Genomic DNA, 22,054 nt, shown 5'->3' with positions numbered 1-22,054 from the left:
ACCAGATTCCTCTCCCTCCTTCTCTCCCTCTCACCCTTCACACCAGATAAATCAAGCTCCATGATTCTAGGTGGAGAAGATACTTGCAATCAATCTCCGTCTAGTTGTAAATCATTACAATCCATTGTCTGGGCTCCTTTCTAATATTCACATGGGTCAGGTTACTTCCTGTCTTATTAACTATAGAAGAAATTTGTCATTTTTTTAGCTGAACCCCCTTCAGTGTTGAAGACACTGCCATTGTGCGAGTCTTAGTGCAGATTTATTTACTTGTTCTCTTTGTCCCTTGGACTCTAGGGCTTGGTGCTAGGCCTGGACATTTGGGCAAGTAGCTGCTCCTTCCTGAAACTGAGTTTGAATGATACAAAGAAGCTGGGAATGTTTAGAATTTATTCCCATGGTAGAAGTGGGAGTCAGAAGAGGTGGCGGTAGTACTTGTGTTAACATTATAGACAGATTCTACTTATCTAAGCTGCCCAGCCTCCATTCCTATCCATTTTCTAAACCAGTTCTCTGGTCTTTCCATGATTTGTAGGAGCTACCAAATATCCAAATAATACATATTAAGAGCATTTTTCCTTTTAAATTAACCAGAGTGTGTTTCTGATTTTTCCAACCAGGAATCCTAATGAAAGAACTTGGTTCCAGGAATGGGTTGCAACCAACCAGAATATTGAGATGTGAAATAGAATGTGAGACTGATTATCTGTCTTAGTTGTTAAAGACAACTACAGATCCCATCACTAGCCAGAGATGTGTTAACTGGCAGCCTAGGTAATGTGGGAGAGGAGCTGCTAACTGAATTAATATCCGTGGTCACCATAAGTCAAGCATCCACTGAAGGCTTGACTTTGGGGAAGCCAGATTGCTGCCATCATAAAATGGTTTGAAGGACATGAGAAATTTGAGGATCATGGAATTCTTCCTGAAGGGACTGAGCAGCTTAAAGAAAGGGAATGACAAATGACTAAACTATGGGCTCATGACTTAGACTGAAACTAGGGACTTTCTGTGACTGTTCAAAAAGAAATTCTTATCCCTTACAACTCTAGAGCAGAGGGAACTACAAACTATCAGACTGCCAATTTATCTTGCCAGTTGAATTCACAGCCCTGCCAGATCTTTTGTGTGAAATTTAGAGTATTGAGTCTCATTTCTGTATCTACAATACCTATCAAAGAGCCTGGCCCTCACCCAATAAATCTTCATGAAATGAACTAATATATGATCAAATTAAAAGTAAAAAAAAACTTACGTTAACATTCTCCTTGCTTTTAAGTTAGCAAAACAGTAATGATGTGATGACTGTTATGATCACACACCATATATTGTGCCTTCAGTGGCAATAAAAATTAGTGACTCTTCTGGTCCCATCATAGTATTTCTAAAACAGAAAAGAAAAAAAAAAAAAAAACCAGGGATGTGCCTTTTACTGTAGCCTGAAAGCAGAGTTCCATCCTGCTGTCATTGTCTCCTTGTTGAGAATCATAAGCATTTACTAAACCATCACAGAATGATTCGGCATAGCGATGACTTTTAGGAAATAAATAGGGGCTGCAACATTTCAAAAGACAGAGAGGTCTTCCTGTGGCTACCCACAGAGGCTAGCTTAGTCATCCCCAGATAGAGTGGTGGTCTAGTCATGAACCCTTTATAATGTATGTCCTCCATGATCCACATGGGCAAAGCAAGAGAAGGAATGTCAGTCAAAAAGCAAACCCTCTCTTTCTTTTCACTGATGGAAACATGAGCCCAGTTTCTTCACTGGACCCTCAGGCCTTGGCTCCTGACAGGTGAAAAGAGTTGATGTGGCCCTTTCTAGACTTGAAATATCTGGGCAGGCACCCCTTGGGCACCTTCTTACTTTGAATGCTTGTGGGGCTCTGACCGCACCCCCACCACCACCACCGACCAGGTAGCTGGAGAGTTACTCCAAACCCCTCACAGTGTCCAAGTCCCTGTCCTGTCCTCATCTGCAGGCCTGGCTGTCACATTCAGAACACACTTAGTAGGTGTTTTCTGTGCCAGGTCTGGCTTTAAGTCCTAGATTGCCCATTTCCTAGCTGTGTGACCCTGGGCAAGTTACTTTTCTGTTCCTCAGCCATAAAACAGGCATCATGCTACCTACTCTTGGAAATATAGTGAGAGTTCAACATTACAGTTTATGAAAAGTATGTAACACAGTGTCTGGTTCATGGTCAGACCTCACTGGTCTGATTTTTGATACTGATAAAGTGGTTTGACTCCCTTCTACCTTTGCTTTCACACCTCCACACTCCTCAGACCTTTGCATATGTGGAAAAGCTGTGTGGCCTGACATTTTTCAGTAGGGTGTGTGTTATCAGGCAGGTAGATAGCAGAGGCCTCTCCCATATCAGCCCGTGGCCTGGGCTCTTTCCAGAAAACTGGGACAGTTATTCCTGAAAGATGGGAAAGGAGTCAGGTCTTCTCTTTTCATAACAGGTTGACTCTTAACCTGAAGTTTCTTTGGTGCTTATTCGACTGATTTTTCCCAAACAGAGCTTTTCCTTTAAAGGTCTCTCTTTGCATGCGTGCTTAGTCCCTCAGTCACTTTAGTCATGTCCAACTCTGCAACCCTATGGGCTGTAGCCGGCCAGGTTCTGCTCTCCATGGAATTTGCCAGGCAAGAGTAACAGAGTGGGTTACCATGGTCTCTCCTTAAAGGTAAATTAAATCCTGTGAATAATTGTTCGTTTCTTTGCTGTGGCTGCTGGAAAGAACAGAACCATCTCTGGCAAACAGAATGTAGGGATGGTCTACCTTTTGCTGAAAGATCTTACCTTTACAGCTATTTCTAAGGCCTTCTCAGACAACCATTTTGACTTCTTGCATTTCTTTTTTGGGGGATGGTCTTGATCATTGCCTCCTGTACAATGTCATGAACCTCTGTCCATTCTTCAGGCACTCTGTCTATCAGATCTAATCCCTTGAATCTATTTGTCACTTCCACTGTTTAATCATAAGGGATTTGATTTAGGTCATATCTGAGTGGTCTAGTGGTTTTCCCTACTCTCTTCAATTTAAGTCTGAATTTGGCAATAAGGAGTTCATGATCTGAGCCACAGTCAGCTCCCAGTCTTGTTTTTGCTGACTGTATAGAGCTTCTCCATCTTTGGCTGCAAAGAATATAATGAATCTGATTTCAGTGTTGACCATCTGGTGATGTCCATGTGTAGAGTCTTCTTTTGTGTTGTTGGAAGAGGGTATTTGCTATGACCAGTGGTTTCTTGTGGCAAAACTCTATTAGCCTTTGTCCTGCTTCATTGCATACTCCAGGGCCAAACCTGCTTGTTATTCCAGGTATTTCTTGACTTCCTACTTTACGCGAAAGGCAAAGGAGAAAAGGAAAGATATACCCATTTGAATGGGTTCCAAAGAACCCAAAAGAGTTCCCAAACTCTTTGGAACCCAAAGAGTTCCAAAGAATAACATGCAGAGATAAGAAAGCCTTCATCAGTGATCAGTGCAAAGAAATAGAGGAAAAAAGTAGAATGGGAAAGACTAGAGATCTTTTCAAGAAAATTAGAGATACCAAGGGAATATTTCATGCAAAGATGGGCACAATAAAGGACAGAAATGGTATGGATCTAACAGAAGCAGAAGAGATTAAGAAGAGGCGGCAAGAATACACAGAAGAATTATACAAAAAAGATCTTCATGACCCAGATAATCACGATAGTGTGATCACTCACCTAGAGCCAGACATCCTGGAATTCAAAGTCAAGGGGGCCTTAGAACAAAGCTAGTGGAGGTAATGGAATTCCGGTTGAGCTAATTCACATCCTAAAAGATGATGCTATGAAAGTGCTGCACTCACTTGCCACCACATTTGGAAAACTCAGCAGTGGCCACAGGACTGGAAAAGGTTAGTATTCATTCCAGCCCCAAAGAAAAGCAATGCCAAAGAATGTTCAGACTACCACACAATTGCACTCATCTCACACGCTAGCAAAGTAATGCTCAAAATTCTCCAAGCCAGGCTTCAATAGTACATGAACCATGAGCTTCCAGATGTTCAAGCTGCATTTAGAAAAGGCAGAGGAACAGAGATCAAATTGCCAACGTCCATTGGATCATCAAAAAAGCGAGATAGTTCCAGAAAAACATCTACTTCTGCTTTATTGACTATGCCAAAGCATTTGACTGTGTGGATCACAATAAACTGTGGAAAATTCTGAAAGAGGTGGGAATACCAGACCACCTGACCTGCCTCTTGAGAAATCTGTATGTATAGGAAGAAACAGTTAGAACTGGACATGGAACAACAGATTGGTTCCAAATTGGGAAAGGAGTACATCAAGGCTGTATATTGTCACCCTGCTTATTTAACTTATATGCAGAGTACATCATGAGAAACGCTGGACTGGAAGAAGCACAAGCTGGAATCAAGACTGCTGGGAGAAATAGCAATAGCCTCCGATATGCAGATGACACCACCCTTATGGCAGAAAGTGAAGAAGAACTAAAGAGCTTCTTGATGAAAGTGAAAGAGAAGAGTGAAAAAGTTGGCTTAAAGCTCAACATTCAGAAAACTAAGATCATGGCATCTGGTCCCATCACTTCATGGCAAATAGATGGGAAAACAATGGAAACAGTGATAGACTTTATTTTTTTGGAGCTCCAAAATCACTGCAGATAGTGACTGCAGCCATGAAATTAAAAGATGCTTACTCCTTGGAAGAAAAGTTATGACCCTAGACAGCATATTAAAAAGCAGAGACATTACTTTGCTGACAAAGGTTCATCTAGTCAAAGCTATGGTTTTTCCAGTAGTCATGCATGGATGTGAGAGCTGAACTATAAAGAAAGCTAAGTGCTGAAGAATTGATACTTTTGAACTGTGGTGTTGGAGAAGACGCTTGAGCATCCCTTGGACTGAAATAAGATCCAACCAGTCCATCCTAATGGAAATCAATCCTGAATGTTCATTGGAAGGACTGATGCTGAGGCTGAAACTCCAATACTTGGGCCACCTGATATGAAGAACTGGCTCATTTGGAAAGACCCTGATGCTGGGAAAGATTGAAGACTGGAGGAGAAGGGGACAACAGAGGATGAGATGGCTGGATGGCATCACTGACTCAATGGACATGAGTTTGAGTAAGCTCCGGGAGTTGGCGATGGACAGGGAGGCCTGGTGTGCTGCAGTCCATGGGGTCACAAAGAGTCGGACACGACTGAGTGACTGAACTGAACTTATACTAAATATATACTCTGACCACACTGGAATTAAATTAGAAATCTGTAGAAACCTATATGGAAAAACTCCAAATATTTAAAAAACGAACACACTACCATATAACTCATGGGACAGAAGAGAAATGAAAAGTGAAATTACAAAATATTTTGAACTGCATAAAAATGAAAATACAACATATAATAATTTGTGCATCTGAACAGAACTTAATGTAAAAGTTATAGGGCTAGACACCCATATTGGAAAAGAAGAAAGGAATCAAATCAAATTAAATCAAATCCCCTTCTCCTCCCACCTTCAATCTTTCCCAGCATCAGGGTCTTTTCAAATGAGTCAGTTCTTCGCATCAGGTGGCCAAAGTATTGGAGCTTCAGCTTCAACATCAGTCCTTCCAATGAATATTCTTGGATCATTTTAAATTTATGAATACTTTTTTATGGCCTAGCACATGTTCTTCCTTGATAAATTTTTTTTGTATGTACCTGAAAAGAATGTGTAATCTGTTGTTGTATGTGATATTTTATAAAATGGTCAGTCAGGTCAATTGAGCATTAGTGTTTTATCAGTTTTCTTCAGGGGATTTTAAAATTTCTTGCTGTATTGTAAATTAGTCTGTTACTCCTTTCAGTTCTATCAGTTTTTGCTTTATTCATTTCTGAGGCTTTAGGTACTAGGGTGCATAGTTATCTACAATTGTTATATCCTCATGGTGACCCTTTTATCATCAAGAAATGACCCTCTTTATCGTAGCACTGTTCTTCTCTTTTTATAATATACTTTGCTATTAGTATAACCACTCTAGTTTGAACTTAATTAGTATTAATATGGTATATCTAATTCCATCCTGGTATATCTAATTCCATACTTATAATCCATTTTATATTTTTATGCTTAACATGGATTTCCTCCAGGCAGCATATCTTGCTTTTATATCCAATCTGACACTCTCAGGCTTTTAATTAGAATGTTTAGATCATTTACATTTAATTTGGTTATTGATATTATTGGGTTTAAATCTATCATCTTGCTATATATTTTCAATTTTCCCCACCTGTTCTTTTTACCCCTTTCCAATTTTTCTCTGTTCTTTTGGATTGGGTATCTTTATGAATCCATTCATCTCTGTGGTTGGCTGACTATCCATAATTACTGTATTAATTATGTATACAAATTAATATCTGTATTAATCTGTTGTCGTTTAAGGGTTCATAGTGTGTTTTCTAAATTGCTTTAGTTGAGTCCAATTCTTTGCACCCCTATGGACTCTAGCCTGCCAGACTCCTCCATTTGTGGAATTCTCCAGGCAAGAATACTGGAGTGGGTTGCCATGTCTCCTCCAGGGGATCTTCTGACCCAGGGATTGAACCTGCATCTCTTATGTCTCCTGCATTGGTAGGCAGGTTCTTTACCGCTATAAGCCCAGGTGGTTTTTAGTATCCACATTTAACATTCTTCCTTCTAGTGATGATGTACTACTTCACCCATAATATGAGAACATTTTAAGAGTTTCTGTTTCCCCTCTCTTGGTCTTCTTGTTGTCATCATACATTTACTTATATATATTATATACCTTGTGGTCTATTTTTATTATTTTTGCTTTAAGCTGTCAGTGACCTCCTAAACAAATTCAAATAATGAAAAGTCTTTTATACTTATTCACCTGAGTTACCATTTCCAATGTTCATGATTTCTTAATGTAGATCCAGATTTCCATTTGGCATTTTTGTCTTTCTGCCTGAAGACTTCCTTTAAAATGTTTTCTAGTGAAACAATGCTGGAGATACATTTTTTCATCTTCTGTATATCTGAAGGAAAGGCTTTATTTTGCCTTTTTTAATTTTTGAAATGTATTTTTGCTGAGTATAGAAGTCTAGCTTGTCAGGGTTTTTCTTTCAGTACTTTAAAGATATTGCACCATTGTCTTCTCCCATGCATCATGTCCAGGACATCTGCAGTCATTTTAATCCTCATTCCTCTATATTTTACTTTTGCTCTGGATGGTTTTAAGATTTTCTCTTTACCACTGGATTTAATGATCTAAGCTTAAAGTGCCTTGGTGTAATTTTCATCATGTTTCTTATACTTGAGGACCATGGAACTTATTAGATCCATGAATTTATAGTATTTGTCAACTTTTGAAAGTGTTTAACTGTATTTCCTCAAATATGGTTTCTTCAAATTTTCTGATCTCACTCCTAAATCTGGGGACTACGTTACACTGATAATAAGTCTACTAAAGTTTTCCCATTTCTCTATTCTTTTTTTTTTTTCTGTGTGTTTGTTTTGGATTATTTGTAAAGAATTTTCTTTAAACGTACTTATCTTTTCCTCTGCAGTGTCTGATCTGCTGTTAAATCCATCCTTTAAAACATTTTTTAAATATTTATTTATTTAGGCTGCGCCAGGTCTTAGTTGTGGCATGCAGGATCTTTTTTCAGTTGCAGCATGTGGGATCTTTAGTTGCAGCATGCAGACTCTTGGCTGCAGCATGTGGGATCTAAAATAGTTCCCTTACCAGGGATTGAACCCAAGTCCCCTGCATTAGGAGTGTGGCGTACTGAACCACCAGGGGTGTCCCATCCTGTGCACTTCTTATCTCAGTCATTGTAATTTTCTTCCTTTGAGGCCACACTTGTATTTTTTTATGTGTTATTTATCATGTCTGATCATTTCTTTAGATTCTTGAACTTAGAAAATATAGCTATAATAACTTTTAAATATCCCTATCAATTCTATCATCTCCATCAATTCCAAGTTGATTTCAACTATTGAGTTTTCTCATTCTTATGGATCATGGTTTTCTGCTTTTCATGCCTTGTATAGCTGGCACAATCATGACTTCAATGACCAATGCCATTTTATAATCCCCTAGCCTGATGAGAGAATATCACCCTCATGATTACATTACATTCTATATCGAAAGAGATTAAATTTAAGTCCCAAATCATTTCAACTGATGAAGAAATAAATTGTCTTTTGTGGGCCTGACCTATTTAGCTGAACCCTTACAAGGAAAATAGAGACAAAGAAAGTCAGAGGATTGTGTTTCTGGTGGCCTTGAAGTTGCAATCCCCATGAAGTCTACAGCTGCAAGAAAACAAATTTTTCCAATTGTCAAATGAACGTGAAAGAGGACCCTGGGCCCCACATGAGGCCAGGCCAACACCTTGATTACTAATTTGCAAAGTTATGAGCCAAGAACTCAATTGAGTCCTACCTGGACTTCTGACCTACATACTGCAAGGTGATAAATGGCTGTTATCTTAAGCCAGAAAGTTTGCAGTCAATTTACAGTACAGCAGTAGAAAATTAATACATCTGATAATATTTTATTGTATGCCAGATATTGTTAATTTTAACTTGTTTAATCTGTATTCCTATGGGTAGTCTTGACCTTTGTCCTTATACACAGTTTGGCTATTTGACAACAGATTGATCATTTCAAGGACTGCTTTTAAGTTTTCTTAGGTGGACCCAGAGCAGTGTTTAGTCCAGGAGTAGTTTTTACCTGACTTCTGAAGCAGATGGCTCCACTCTCCCAGCTCAGAGTTCTCAACTCAGGGAGCAGCTGGGTTCTTCCCAGCTTCCCTTTCACTGCACCATGACTGAAGACACTTTGACAGTCAGCTGGGGTAATTGTAGGGCTTATTTCATTTGGTTCCTGTTTCTTGGAGATGGAAACTGCCTTTTATTTCTTGATACCCAACATGTTAATGTTATATATTTTTTGTAGCTTTTCACTTGTTTCAAGCATTATAATAATATTTTAGTGACTGCTCCAGGATTGCATTATACATCCTTAATTTCTCATAGCCCACTTGCATTTAATATTGTACCACTCAAAACACAGAAACCATGGAGCCATTTGTTCCATGTGCCTGCCATAATGTATAGCTATTATACATACTATGTCTCCATTTGTTATAAATTATGCAAGAAACTATTCTATTTTTTTCTTTAAATAGATGATTCATATAAACAAGTTAATAGGAAAAAAGAAAAAAACTATTCCTTTGCATTTGCAACTTTTATGTTATTCATTCTTTGTGACCATTTACCCTCAGCCTAAGAAATTTCCTTTAGTATGTTGAAGTCTGGCTGGTGATGATACTTTTAGTTCATCTAAAAATACCTTTATTTTGCTTTCGTTCTTGAAAGGATACTTCCTCTGGTTATAGAACCTGAGCTGATTTTTTTCTTTCAATACTTTAGAGATGTTGCTCTTCTCTCCCTTTCTGCATGGTTTCTGGTGAAAACTTAACTAGTAAATTATTTTTCCTGGTGAAGAATGTATTATTGTTTTTCTCTCGATGCTTTGAATATTTGCTATCCTGTCTTTGGTTTTCAATGGTTTGACCATGATGTGCCTCGGTTTGGGATTGTTTATGTTTATTCTACTTGATGTCCTCTGAGCATGTTTTATCTATACATTTCTGTCTTTTTTCAAATTTAGGGACATTTTTTGTCATTTTTGGGCTTCCCTTATGGCTCAGCTGGTAAAGAATCTGCCTGCAATGTGGGAGATCTGGGTTTGATCCCTGGCTTGGGAAGAGCCCCTGGAGAAGGGAAAGGCTACCCTCTCCAGTATTCTGGCCTGGAGAATTCCATGGAAAGTCCATGGGGTTGCAAAGAGTCCGACACAACTGAGCAACTTTCACGTCACTTCACTTCAGTCATCTTTATTTAACTTTTTCTCTCGCTTATGGGATTCTTATTATACATATGTTGGAATCTTTATTTTATAAAAGATTCTGTTCTTTTTTTCACAATCTTTTTTTTTTCTCATCTCACTAGAAAATTGCTATTGTTCTTTGAGTTATTCTGTCATCTTCATCCAGTTGTTAAGATCACTTAGTAAATTTTTTCTTCAAACATTGTGTTTTTCAAAGAGTACTGATTTTTTTATTCAAATACTGTCCATTTGGTTTGGGGGTTTTGTTTTTATTTCACTTTTGATGTTTTCCATTTTTTTCATCTACTGAGCTCATATTTTATCTCATTGAAAATCATTATAATAGCTGTTTAAAAGTCCTTGTCTGTTCACTCTAACATCTAGCTCCTCTCAAGTTCTGATTCAGTTGCTTTCCTTTTCTCTTGATGATATGTTCCATTTTCTTCATTACTTTTTGTTGGGAAATTTTGGATTTATCCTGGGCTTTGTGAGTGGTCGTGTACATTCTTGATTTTGTTGGTTTTCTCTAGTAAGTGGTTTTCTTTTGCTTATGCAACTCTGTTTCTTAAACAGCAACTCCAGTCTCAATTTGGGTCATCTGTCTTTAGCTAACATGCCTTGAATCTGTCTCATGCATGTGTGGTTTGTGAATTAGAGAAACCAGCAGGCAGAATTTGGGAAAGTTCTATCTCTTTCTCTTTGAGGAATCTCCAACTCTCTCCATCTGTGGACTCCCCTGACCATAGATTTTCTCCTGACACCTTCACCACCATGTACTGGCTATGCACCCAGGCACAAGTCACAGATACAAGGAGTTTAATTCTTTCTGCTCCCCTCTTCCAAGTGTTTGTTTCACACCAGTTTCTGTCTACTTCTCTCTCCAGTGCTTTTAGGGTCATTACTTTATGCTTTGTGTCCAGGTTTTATAGTCGTTTACTGCAGGGAAGTTTTCCATGAGAGACGTATAACTTCATCACCTGAATCAGAAATCTGTCTCAGTTATTTTATTTATTTATTTATTTTGGCTATGCTGGGTCTTCATTGCTGCTGGACCCCTGCACCACCAGGGAATTCCTCTCAGTTATCTTTTAAATTCAAGCATCTTGTCATTTGAAGGCAAAACACTTTGTCCAGGGCCTCATAGAAATTTGTTCAACTAGTTCACAGGATGAAAAGTATCTGCTGAGAAGACTACTTTCTGCAGCTATTGTTCGTCTTCAAAGCACTTAACCAAATATGATCAGTTTATCTTGAAAGTACTTCTAAATTTCACCTACCAACTCAAAAACTCTGCTGAAAACTCTTTCTCTGGAAATTCACTGAATTCTAGTATAGCAGAATATGTGGTCTTTGTCCAGATTTTCCTACAATTTCAAGCATTCTCAAGTTAGTCTTTGTACATCAAAGTTAGCCATTTTGTAGCATGATGCAAAACTTCCTTTCATTCTATCTCTAAGAGTGTTTGATAAGTACTTCCTTGTAAAAAGGCAGTGTGTTGTGACAATGTGAGGAACTAAGATACAAAAGCTCTCATTTTTCAGTTCAGTCACTCAGTCGTGTCCAACTCTGTGCCCCCTTGGACTGCAGCATGCCTGGCTTCCCTGTCCATCACCAACTCCCAAAACTTGCTCAAACTCATGTCCATAGAGTCAGTGATACCATCCAACCATCTCATCCTCTGTCGTCCCCTTCTTTTCCTGCCTTCAATCTTTCCCAGAATTGGGGTCTTTTCCAATGAGTCAGTTCTTTGCATCAGGTGGCCAAAGTATTGGAGCTTCAGCATCAGTCCTTTCAATGAATATTCAGGAATGATTTCCTTTAGGATTGACTCATTTGATCTCCTTGCTGTCCAAGAGAATCTCAAGAGTCTTCTCCAACACCACAGTTCAAAAGCATCAATTCTTTGACTCTCAGCTTTCTTTATGGTCCAGCTCCCACATCCATACATTACTACTAGAAGAAAAAAAAAAAGTTCTCATAAAACCAGCCATTGACAAGGCACCATCAGTTTGGAAATCAACACTGTTCTTCCAAGATAATTCTTTTATTTATAGATATGAAGGCCAAACATTAATTATGTCTTGACTCTTGCTTTTTGTGGGCAATTCTTTGTGTTCTTGAACTTCACAGTTATTTGCAAATCTTACCAATATTGCAGCATCACTTTTGTTGTTGAAATCTGCTGACTCAATCTAGATAAAGAGGCTAGGTAGTCTTTCAGTTTGTTTCACAAAACCTCTTCAAGATCGTGTAACACGTCATCAATATAGTCAGTCCTCTCTATCTGTGTATCCCAAATCCGTGGATTCAACCAACCATGAATCATAAACATTTGGAAAAAATTCCGGACAGTTCTGGTAAGTAAAACTTGAATTTGCCACATGCCAGAATCTATTCACATAGCATTAACATTGTATTTAGAACTAGTTAACATGGCATTTCCTTTATATTAGATATTATAAGTAATCTAGAGATGATTTAAAGTATATGGAAGGATGTGCCTACATTGCATACAAATATTATACCATTATATAAGGGACTTGAGCATTTGTGGATTTTGATATCCATGGGAAGGTTCTGGAACCCATCCCCCATGGATACCAAGGGATGACTATACTTCAACTTATCACACTATTTGAGAGTGTGAACTTTTCAGTTTCTTATACTGCATTTTGTCCTAGCATTTTTCTTACAAAAATTGTACCTGATCACATTATTAGCATCTCACGTACTATGTGACTTCCTGTTTGGGGCAATAAGTTCTGCTACTAAACAATTCATTTTCTGGTCCTTTTTTTTTTTGTTTTACTGAATGTTACCTGCTTTTAGCAAGATGTTTAATGATGATTTTGACATTCTATTAGCCATTTAATCTGCACCTTTGCTTCTCAAATGGCTGTGACTTGTATTTAAGTGTTTGTTTTTTTCCTTTTTTTTTTTTTGGTGCCATTGCTACACTTGTAAGTTGTTTGACATAGCAGGGGTTGACAAACTACAGTCCATGGGCCAAATTCCTCCAGAGACCAGTGTTTGTATGGATATCTGATCTAAGACTAGCTTTTACATTTTTATAGACTTGTAAACAAATGAATAGAATCCCAGATGGCTCAGTGGTAAAGTATCTGCCTGCCAATACAGGAGACATGGAATCGATCCCTGGGTCAGGAAGATCCCCTGGAAGAGGAAATGGCAACACACTCCAGTATTCTTGCTAGAAAAATCCCATGGACAGAAGAGCCTGGTGGACTACAGTCTGCAGGGCGGCAAAGAGTCAGACACAACTGAGCAACTGATTACACAAACAAACAAAACATAGAAGGGGTGAGAGAAACTGTTTGTGGCCTGCAAAGCCTAAAATATTTACTATCTCTGGTTGAGATTTGTCTTGAACCACAGTTCCATATCCTCTACTGACCAATGACCAGCTTTTTAAGACAGCTGGCAGAGTTAGGAATATCACCTATGTCAACGGAACAGAGATTTTCTGTCTCAGAACAAATGAAAAGAAAAGTGTCACAGAAGTGAAAAGGGAATAAAGCCCACAGATGACAGAGTGGTCAGGCTTAGCCTAATTCTCATTAATATTTCAAATCCCATTTGGATAAGCAGAGAGCTTTGTATAACCTTTGCGTGGTACTTCTGTGCAGTGAAAATCAAAAACTCTATGATATCCAAGCTAAAATCCCTTGACATGTGACATCACAAAAGGTAGTGTTTGGCCAAAAGGCTTGGTTTCTTTAAATACTGTGCCCCTCTGGCATCCAGTTCTGGTTTTCCCCTGCCAAACTACTTAATTTTGCACATTCCAATTCAGACTCAGTACATCCAGGCCTCAGAGTGGCCATCTTGAGGGAAGGAAATGTCATTCTGGAATCTTTGTGGTTGAATAGATAAAGCACCCAAATGGATGGTTTGAAGACCCAGGGAGAGAACAGAAGTGTAGTTATAGGAGCAAAAATTACGTTTAAAATTATATAATTAAAGCATTATAAATGAGGACTCTAGGAAAAGATGAAGGCTGAGAGGAGGCATAATGAAGAGTATTTAATCATGAAGATTAGAGATGAGGAGAACCTGGGCTTAGTCACCAGCTCCTGAAATGTTAGTAGACATCTCTGAAAGCTTGGAGACTGATAAAAATTTACTAATTTAAATAAACTTTTGGATTCACATCCTACATGGCCCAGTTAAAGTAGGAGTCTAAGAAATATCAGAACTATAAAATAAAGAAGCTATGAATAGAGAGGTAGGAAGTCACCATATTCTTGCCAAACAGGCAGAGTGGGAAGGCAGGATAATATTGAGAAGAAATAAAGGAACATACTGCCCTGTGGTAACCAGCCTCCAGGGTGGCCTTCAGTGGTCCTTGCCTCTGTTTACACCCCATGCAGTCTCCTTCCACACTGAATCAGAGCTGGATTGTGTGACCAGTTAATGAAGACAACTATATACAACTTCTGAGGATAGGTCATAAAAGTCATTGTGGCATTTGCCTTGTTCTCAGGGCTCACTGTTTCTAGGGACATTAGCTGTCATGCCATAAGGACACTCATGAAGCTCTGTGAAGTAGAGTAATGGAAGCCTCCCACCAACAGCTAGCTCCACGTGACTTGCTAGCCATGTGGTTGGGCTACCTTTAAAGGATTCTCCATCACTAGTCAAGCTTTCAAATGATTGCAGGTTCCAGTCAATATCTGAATAAAACTCATCAAAATAGGAAACAAAACAAATAACCCCAAAGAACCCCAGCCAAGCCTACTGAAACTATAATAAAATAAATGTCTATTATTGTTTTAAGCCAGTAAGTTTTAGAGCAATTTATTATACAGCAAAAGATAACTAATACACTGCCCTGTGAGGGCCAAGACTGGGCAGTAAGTTGAAACTCTTGTCAATTGAGTAAATAGTTGATAAAACTAGAAAATAGCAAAGGTTTCAAGGATTGAAGATGGTAAGGGTAAACCTTGAGATTCAAAGTTAGGAAATCCAGTTGATACTTGGATTATGTGGCTCAAGGTGCATGGAAGAGGAACTGACTGCCAAGAGTTGGTTCTTTTAGCTTAAGATGCCTTTAATGTTCATTCTAGGTGGTTAAGTCCAGAATAATAAGAAGGAAAGGAAGGATTCAAGACAGTAAGCCTGCCTAGGTAGAACAGATGTTCTTGGTGACCTACTTAGATGCCATTTACTGAGCCAAGGTACAGTTCCCTCAGCTATTGCATCCCTCTTTAGAGAACTGCTGTGGTACCCCTCTACCCAGAAATGACTGAGAGGTTACATGCTTCCTCAGGGTGACTTGCAGCCATTAACTGTGAGATACAACTTCCTCCCCAGGCTCAGTGCTCGACAATTCCATGATGCTGCCCTTGCTTCACATCTCCCCATGGGATCAGACTGAGGCTGGGCTTTAGCTGAAACCACACCTTACTCAGCCTCCTCCTCTGGGCAGTTCTGCTGTCCTCACCTCGTACAGAGTTCACCAGAGACACTCCCTGGTAAATCGCCTGTGCAAGAATGCCTTCTGCAGGCTCTGCTCTGAGGAAACCCAACCTAACAACCAGGCTCAAAGAACGTGCATATACCTATAGCATCTATTGTTTGGCATTTTCCAGAAGCCATAATAGCCTCAGGTAGAGTGCAGGGGTAAGAACCCCACCACAAACTGATTTACACCATGAATATTAAATATTAGAGTCTCTTACCCCTAAGAGAAAAATTTAGGAGGATTAAGAGGATTTGAGGGCAAGTTCCTAACAATTAGAAAGAGGGGAGGTGCTGTGATGATTATCTCCTAATTTTCAAGATTAATTTCTGAAGGACTAGCACAGACCATTTTCAAACAAAATGTAGGTCTGTTTGGATTACTGGGATAGTTTGGCCCTATGGGAGAGTTTATGACTTTAGTATAATGTCTCAGTCCTATTTGGTTGGTTTTTTTTTTTTAGAGTGTTTTTTTTTCTTTTAGAGTGTTTTTTTTAGGCGTGTATGTGTGCACTCAACCATGTCCAACCCTTTGCAACCCCATGAGCTGTAGCCTGCCAGGCTCCTCTGTCCATGGAATTTTCCAGGCAAGAACACTGGAGTGGGTTACCATGTCCTATTCCAAGTGTTAAGGCATACTGTACAATAAAATAAATACCAGCACCTATGTTTGGTGCTTCTATCATAAAAGAAAATACAAACAGAGCCATATAATGTCATCTGCCATGGGATACAAAGAGTTCCCAGGAAGCTTTAAAGATGAAAATGAACCTAATAAATTAAAAATCAACTATATTTCAATTAAAAAACAGAAACTAACACACCATTGTAAATCAACAATTCTTCAGCTGAAAAAATTTGCACATTGGGAGGATGTCTATTCCTGGAGAATAATATATCAAATCCAAAATCACAGCTTTTTATACTCTGCCCAAGCCAATAACCAAGGGAAAATAAATTGATAGAAGAAGGATTTTTTAACTCTGTTGGAAAGAGCTTCAGGGCATAGTCCTCTATTAATTTTTAACTTTGATAGCCTCCTATTTGAATGACATGCCATCATTGTTTCATAATTTTTCTCATCATTTTTTTTACCCAGGTGAGAATTCCTTCCATCTTTGGGCTCAAAGTATAGCAAATATAGGAAATCGACTCAAACCCCTAGATAGACTCACTCAACAGATTTTTCCACCACCTCTTGCTATCAACTGGGCTGTCACTAGAGAAACTGGCCCTAGGGGAAAAAGAGAGGGTCCCACCAGTTGATAATCTGCACACATGCACACACACACACATCATCATCAAAACAAAGCCTGCTGGACTTCCACTCCCATCATGTATCCATTCATCAGGTCTAACTTCAGCTACACAGAAATGCTAGAGAAACACAGAATCAGTCACAGTTGCCTATCTCAGATTAAACACCTCCCTAGGAATGGCTCCAATCCTTACCACTTATTACTAACTTTTTATATTTTCCATTTGGTAAGAACACTGAAGTCAATAATTTTGAATCTGTAATTGCCATCAACTGTCTGTGAACCAGAGCTCTTCACCGCTCTGTGCATCAGTTTCTTCAGCTTCAGGAAAGAGAGGTTGATTTTGATCACTATTTCTGCATCAAGAAACAATGGTTAAGGGGGCCCATCCAAGATGGCAGCATAGGAAGACCCTGAATTCACCTCCCACAGACACACCAAATCTACATCTACATATAGAACAGTCCCTTCTAAAGGAGAACTGAGGACTGATTGAATAGCTTCTGCATAATTGGCAATAAAAGTACCACATAGAGATGGGTAGGATAGACAGAGGCATGGAGTCTAGGGGAATCCCACCCTCAACATGGTGCCCTGCAGTAGGGATGGATATCGCTGAGGGGCCCATGTACAAACTTACCCACCCTGAAAGCAAAACTGAAATAATAGTTTAAAGAGCACCTAGACTGTAAAAGAAGGAAGTGTGTCTGCTAGCAGGTCAGGGAACTGCTAGAACACTCTCCAGGAATGGTGTGTGTGTATGTATGTGTAATATACATACATACATACATATATATATATATAATAAGAAAGCGAACAGAAACAAACCCATAGATACAGAGAACAAACTGGTTAAGGTGGCGAGACGGGGAGAGTGAGGAGGCTTGGATGAAATAAGCAATGATTAAGAGGTATGAATTTCCATCATGAGGATATAGTGTATAGCATGGGGATTATGGTTAGTAGTATTTTAATAACTTTGTACTGTGATAGATGGAAACTAGACTTATCTTGGTGATCATTTCAGAATGTATAAAAATATCAAATCACCTGTTGCATACCTAAAACTAGTATAATATGGTAAATCAATTAGGCTTCAATAAAAAGTAAGAAACTGGCTGAGAGGAGATGACTTTCATACAAAAAAGATTATATGGTTACATAAATCAGAGGCCACCACAAACTACAGCCCCTACTTGAAGAATTCCTGGTATATTGAGCATAATAAAGGCTTTCATCAATAATTAAGTTTGTGAAATTGTTGAAACAAAGGACTGTTGACCATGAGGACTTTTTGGGTGGAATACATACTGAGAATTCCATATAGCCTGTCTTTGACAGAACTTACCCCTTTACAGCTTCATGGGTCGGTGATTATAGCTGGCCTGGTCAAACGCCAGGGTGTTCCTGTAAAGTCATTTTTTTACGTGGAATTAATGTTTAAACCAGTAGATTTTGAGTACAGCAGACTACTTTCCCACAGTGCAGGTGAACCCCATCCAATCAGTTGAAGGCTGTAAAAGAAAGGCTGAAGCTTCCAGAAGAAGGGGTTTATCCTCAAGACTGCCCATTGAAACCCTCTCTGAATTTCAGCCTGAGTGGCCTTCCCTGAATATTCTGTACTTAAAATTATATCCGCTTCTACCTGAATTTCCAGACTGCCAATTTGCCCTGTGGATTTCAGACTTGCCAGCTCCCACAACTGTGTGAGCTAATTCCTTAAAATCAACCATTTAATCCCAACCTGAGTCTCTCCCTCCCCATATTTGTATATGTTTACATATATATGTGTATATGAATATAAATGTGTGTGTATATATATGTGTGTGTGTGTGTTTCTATGTATATATTCCTGTTGGACCTGTCTCTCTGAAGAGCCCTAATATGCTGGCATTGTGTTTTAATTGAACCAAAGACGTTACAGAGTTGTAAAAATTTCCATTTTCTGGTTTTTGTTTTCTCATGTAATTTGAACCTTCTTGAGAGTTGTGTGTGTGTATGAAAGAGGTAATTCTCTTCTGGATGAAACCAGGAACAATATGATGGTGCAGAAAGGGTGCCATATTGCAAGATAAAGATAATGTAATTAAAAGATCAGGAAAGGGCCTTGGTCACTCAGGGCCTTGACTGTGCCACCAGCAGTGATGCCCTGCTTGCTGAAGTGATTTGTGTTGGTCCTTTAAAGTTCTGAAAGCTGTGTTTTTCTGACTTAATGGCTAGTGTACTCAAGAACTTGAATCTGAATTGTCTCCTGACAAGCCTTTTAACAGACCAGGTCTGTTTGAAGGGGAGGATGCCATTGTTAACCCAAGTTCCTGGCACAGCTTCTGCTTCAAGTTGGCCCTCACTGAATGCCTTCCATGCTAATGAACAATTTATAAAAGCTATTTAATGGTGATCTTGGCTTCATAGACTGTGTAGTTACTTTGGAATCCCTGGAGAACTCTTATTCTGGCATAGATATTCCATCCCAATAGTCCCTTGACAGAAGCAATTGCTACAAATAGGATAGACTCCTTTATAATTCCTAAATGAGCAAGGTTTTATACTCTCAAAGACCCATTTTTCTATGTCTATGAAATACCGTAAGAATTTCTACCCTTTAAAATTATTATGAATATTGAATGTAATAATGAATTTAAAGTCCTTAGTACAACTTGACACAACGCCAGGGCTCAAGAGTTATTATGAACAGAACAAACAACAGTTTCTCAGATTTTCACTACAGATTTTAACTGAATATAGTTGTGTCTAGGAATGCATGATTGGCCCTAAATATAAAGCAAATCACTATTGTAACAAGCAGCCATGTATGAATCTCAGATCAGAAACTCAAGTGAGCACAAAATAAACCTTCATTTTTTTCCTATCGTTCCATTTAACTTCTCTTTCTGGCTTAAATTCTGCAGGGTGATGGAAACTTTCTCTTACCAATTTAGAGTATCCCTCTTCCAAGGTTTGTCTTAAGTTCCAGGGGCCTGCAATGAAGCTAAGGCATTGGGTGGACAAGCTAAGCATCTTGTCCGCCAGCCTGGTCTCCAGCACATCCACAGAGCCACCTGTAGTTATGGTTGTGGGAATGATCTCCACAGGTTGGAGTTGAGATGCCCCATTCCTGTCCTCACAGGCCCTTTTTATCTAGCTGTTTGCTAACTTTCTTCCTGACATGAGTGGGAGTTTGGCATATTTCTATACTTTCCTTGCCTCTCTGGGGCATATATCAGCAAATATCAGCAAGGATATCTAGGGCTGCCTTTCTGCCCAGACACACCATTTGCACATTTTTCCTGGGATCATGTCATCTCTCAAGGGCTCTGCCTGGTAAATAAATTTTCATCTGTTTCTGAATCCCTTGGGGGTAGGGTGGAGCATTCCTATTTAGCTTTGATAAATTTCCTAAGAAATACTGAGTATCACCTCCTTTGTGGGCTCAGTTTTTACATCTGTCAGAATACTGCTGAGGTTTTGCTTGAAAAGGAGAAGGTGAAATACTTAGATTAAAAAATACATAAGTCAAAAATCCCAAACAACATTTTTTCCTGCTTCATAAGAAGTCAATTATAGTCTAATGTAATTCAACATTTATAAAAGAAAAATTATTTCAGGTAAATATTTTGTTTAGAAACATGATCCGAAAAGGTAAGTTTTTGAAAGAGTATAAACTCTGCCTGGCAGAGGGGATAAAATGCTATATGTAGGGAGTTGGAGGTATATCTCAAAGCCTTACCCAACAGAAAGCAGGGCTGGCAGATGCTGCCACACCCCCTCCATATTTGTTAGATTCTGGTTGAAAGTAACAGAAAGCCAACCTGAAATATAGATAGCTTATTCCAAAGAAGAGTAAGATGTCCCCTAGAAAGCAGGGGCAGAAACAGCTGCAGCCAGGAACAGGAATGCTATCAGTAGCTCTCCATCTTCTCTCTGTTTCTTTCTTTTTGCCCTCTCTTCAGACCATCCACGTCTATTTCTTTCACCCCTATAACACCAAAAGTAACCCAAAGAATCTTCCATGTTACTGGTAGTTCCAATGATCTGGAAAGAGGCTGACGTGAGTCTCAAATCAAAATCCAAATTCCTTGGGGGGAAACTCTGTTGGCCCAAGCTGCATCTGGTGGACACCTCCGAACCAATTATTTGTAGCCAGGGTCTAAACTACATTTGAGGGCCTTCCCTGGCTGTCCAGTGGTTAAGACTTTACCTTCCAAAGCAGGGTACGGGCTCGAGCCCTGGTTTGGAAGCTAAGATCCCATCTGCCTTGTGGCCAAAAATGAAAACATGAAGTGGAAGCAACATTGTAGCAAATTCAATAAAGACTTTCAAAATGGTTCAAATAAAAAAAAAAAAAAAAAAAAACCTGCACTTGAACCAACATGACCCACTCTGAAATCAACCTTGTGGATAGAAAGGAAGACGGGATAGTTTCTAGAAGGAAGAAGGAATAGAAAAGGAAGTGAGTGAGTTCTGAGCACACAAAATAGTGTGATCTAGTCAATAACCCAGTGGTAAAATTCTTCTCTAAGTCAAATCTGCCCTCAGATTCACTCAAGAACTTTCTTCCATCGCTGGTAAGGACAAATGTGGGGAGAAATGAAAAGTAGAAATCTCTCTTCATGAGAAAGTTTAGGAGATCTGAATCATTGTTTGGTAGTGAACTTTTTAAAGAACAATGTTCTTTCCCATAGTAGAGGAGAGAGGAAAAGAAGAGACAGATCCCACCAACTTGAGTATGGGACAGGCTAAAATTTTTATCTCTTGATATCTTCCCAGAAAAACCTTTTGCCATGGTGACTTTGAAGATTAATGGTATTTGAGGAAGGGATGGAAAATAACGTGGAGAGGTCCTGCCCCAGTACAGTAATATTTGCTTTATTGTGGCTTCATGAAAAGACTGTGACATTGTGAGCTATGCTCTCTTGGGACAGAGGGATGAAAAATGCAATGGTAATGGATCACTGACAGCTCAGAGCTAATTGTCTGAGTCAGAAGATGGGAGATCAAAGCAGAAAGTCATAGCAGGGAAAACAGGGCTACATGCCTCCCCTCACAAACACACAAAACAATGTTACTAATAACCCCATTCTTAGGAAAATGGAAATGACTTGAAATTTCATTGTTCATGCTTATGCAAAAGATTGAAAAAGAATAGAAAAGAAACTTAATAATGCTAGTTGCCTGTGGGGAAGTTGGATGGCCAGGCTACAGTGGGGAGAAGGAGACTACACTGCATACTCTTGGTATTTTTACCCATATGATAGCTAATAAAAAATAAAATGCATTAAAGCATTTTAAATGGTAAAATCATTAATAAGTAGCTGGAAACAAGAGTAAAGGGGGAACAAGTTTCTGGCCAGACTTAATGTATAAGTTTTAAAATGGAAAGTTTTATAACAAAAAAGATTATTTTCCTACAAGGGAAAAGAATCT

General features: G+C 38.9%; 1 long non-coding RNA gene across 1 annotated transcript in view; it reads left to right on the top strand.

The window, feature by feature from the left end:
- LOC133072801 (uncharacterized) overlaps window positions 1-22,054 on the top strand; it is a 235,881-nt gene that overhangs the window by 209,849 nt on the left and 3,978 nt on the right. The gene's annotated exons all lie outside the window — the stretch shown is intronic.

Source organism: Dama dama, chromosome 18 (genome assembly GCF_033118175.1).
Source record: "Dama dama isolate Ldn47 chromosome 18, ASM3311817v1, whole genome shotgun sequence".
In the NCBI taxonomy this organism is placed as follows: Eukaryota; Metazoa; Chordata; class Mammalia; order Artiodactyla; family Cervidae; genus Dama; species Dama dama.
This window is presented reverse-complemented; position numbering and strand designations above follow the sequence as displayed.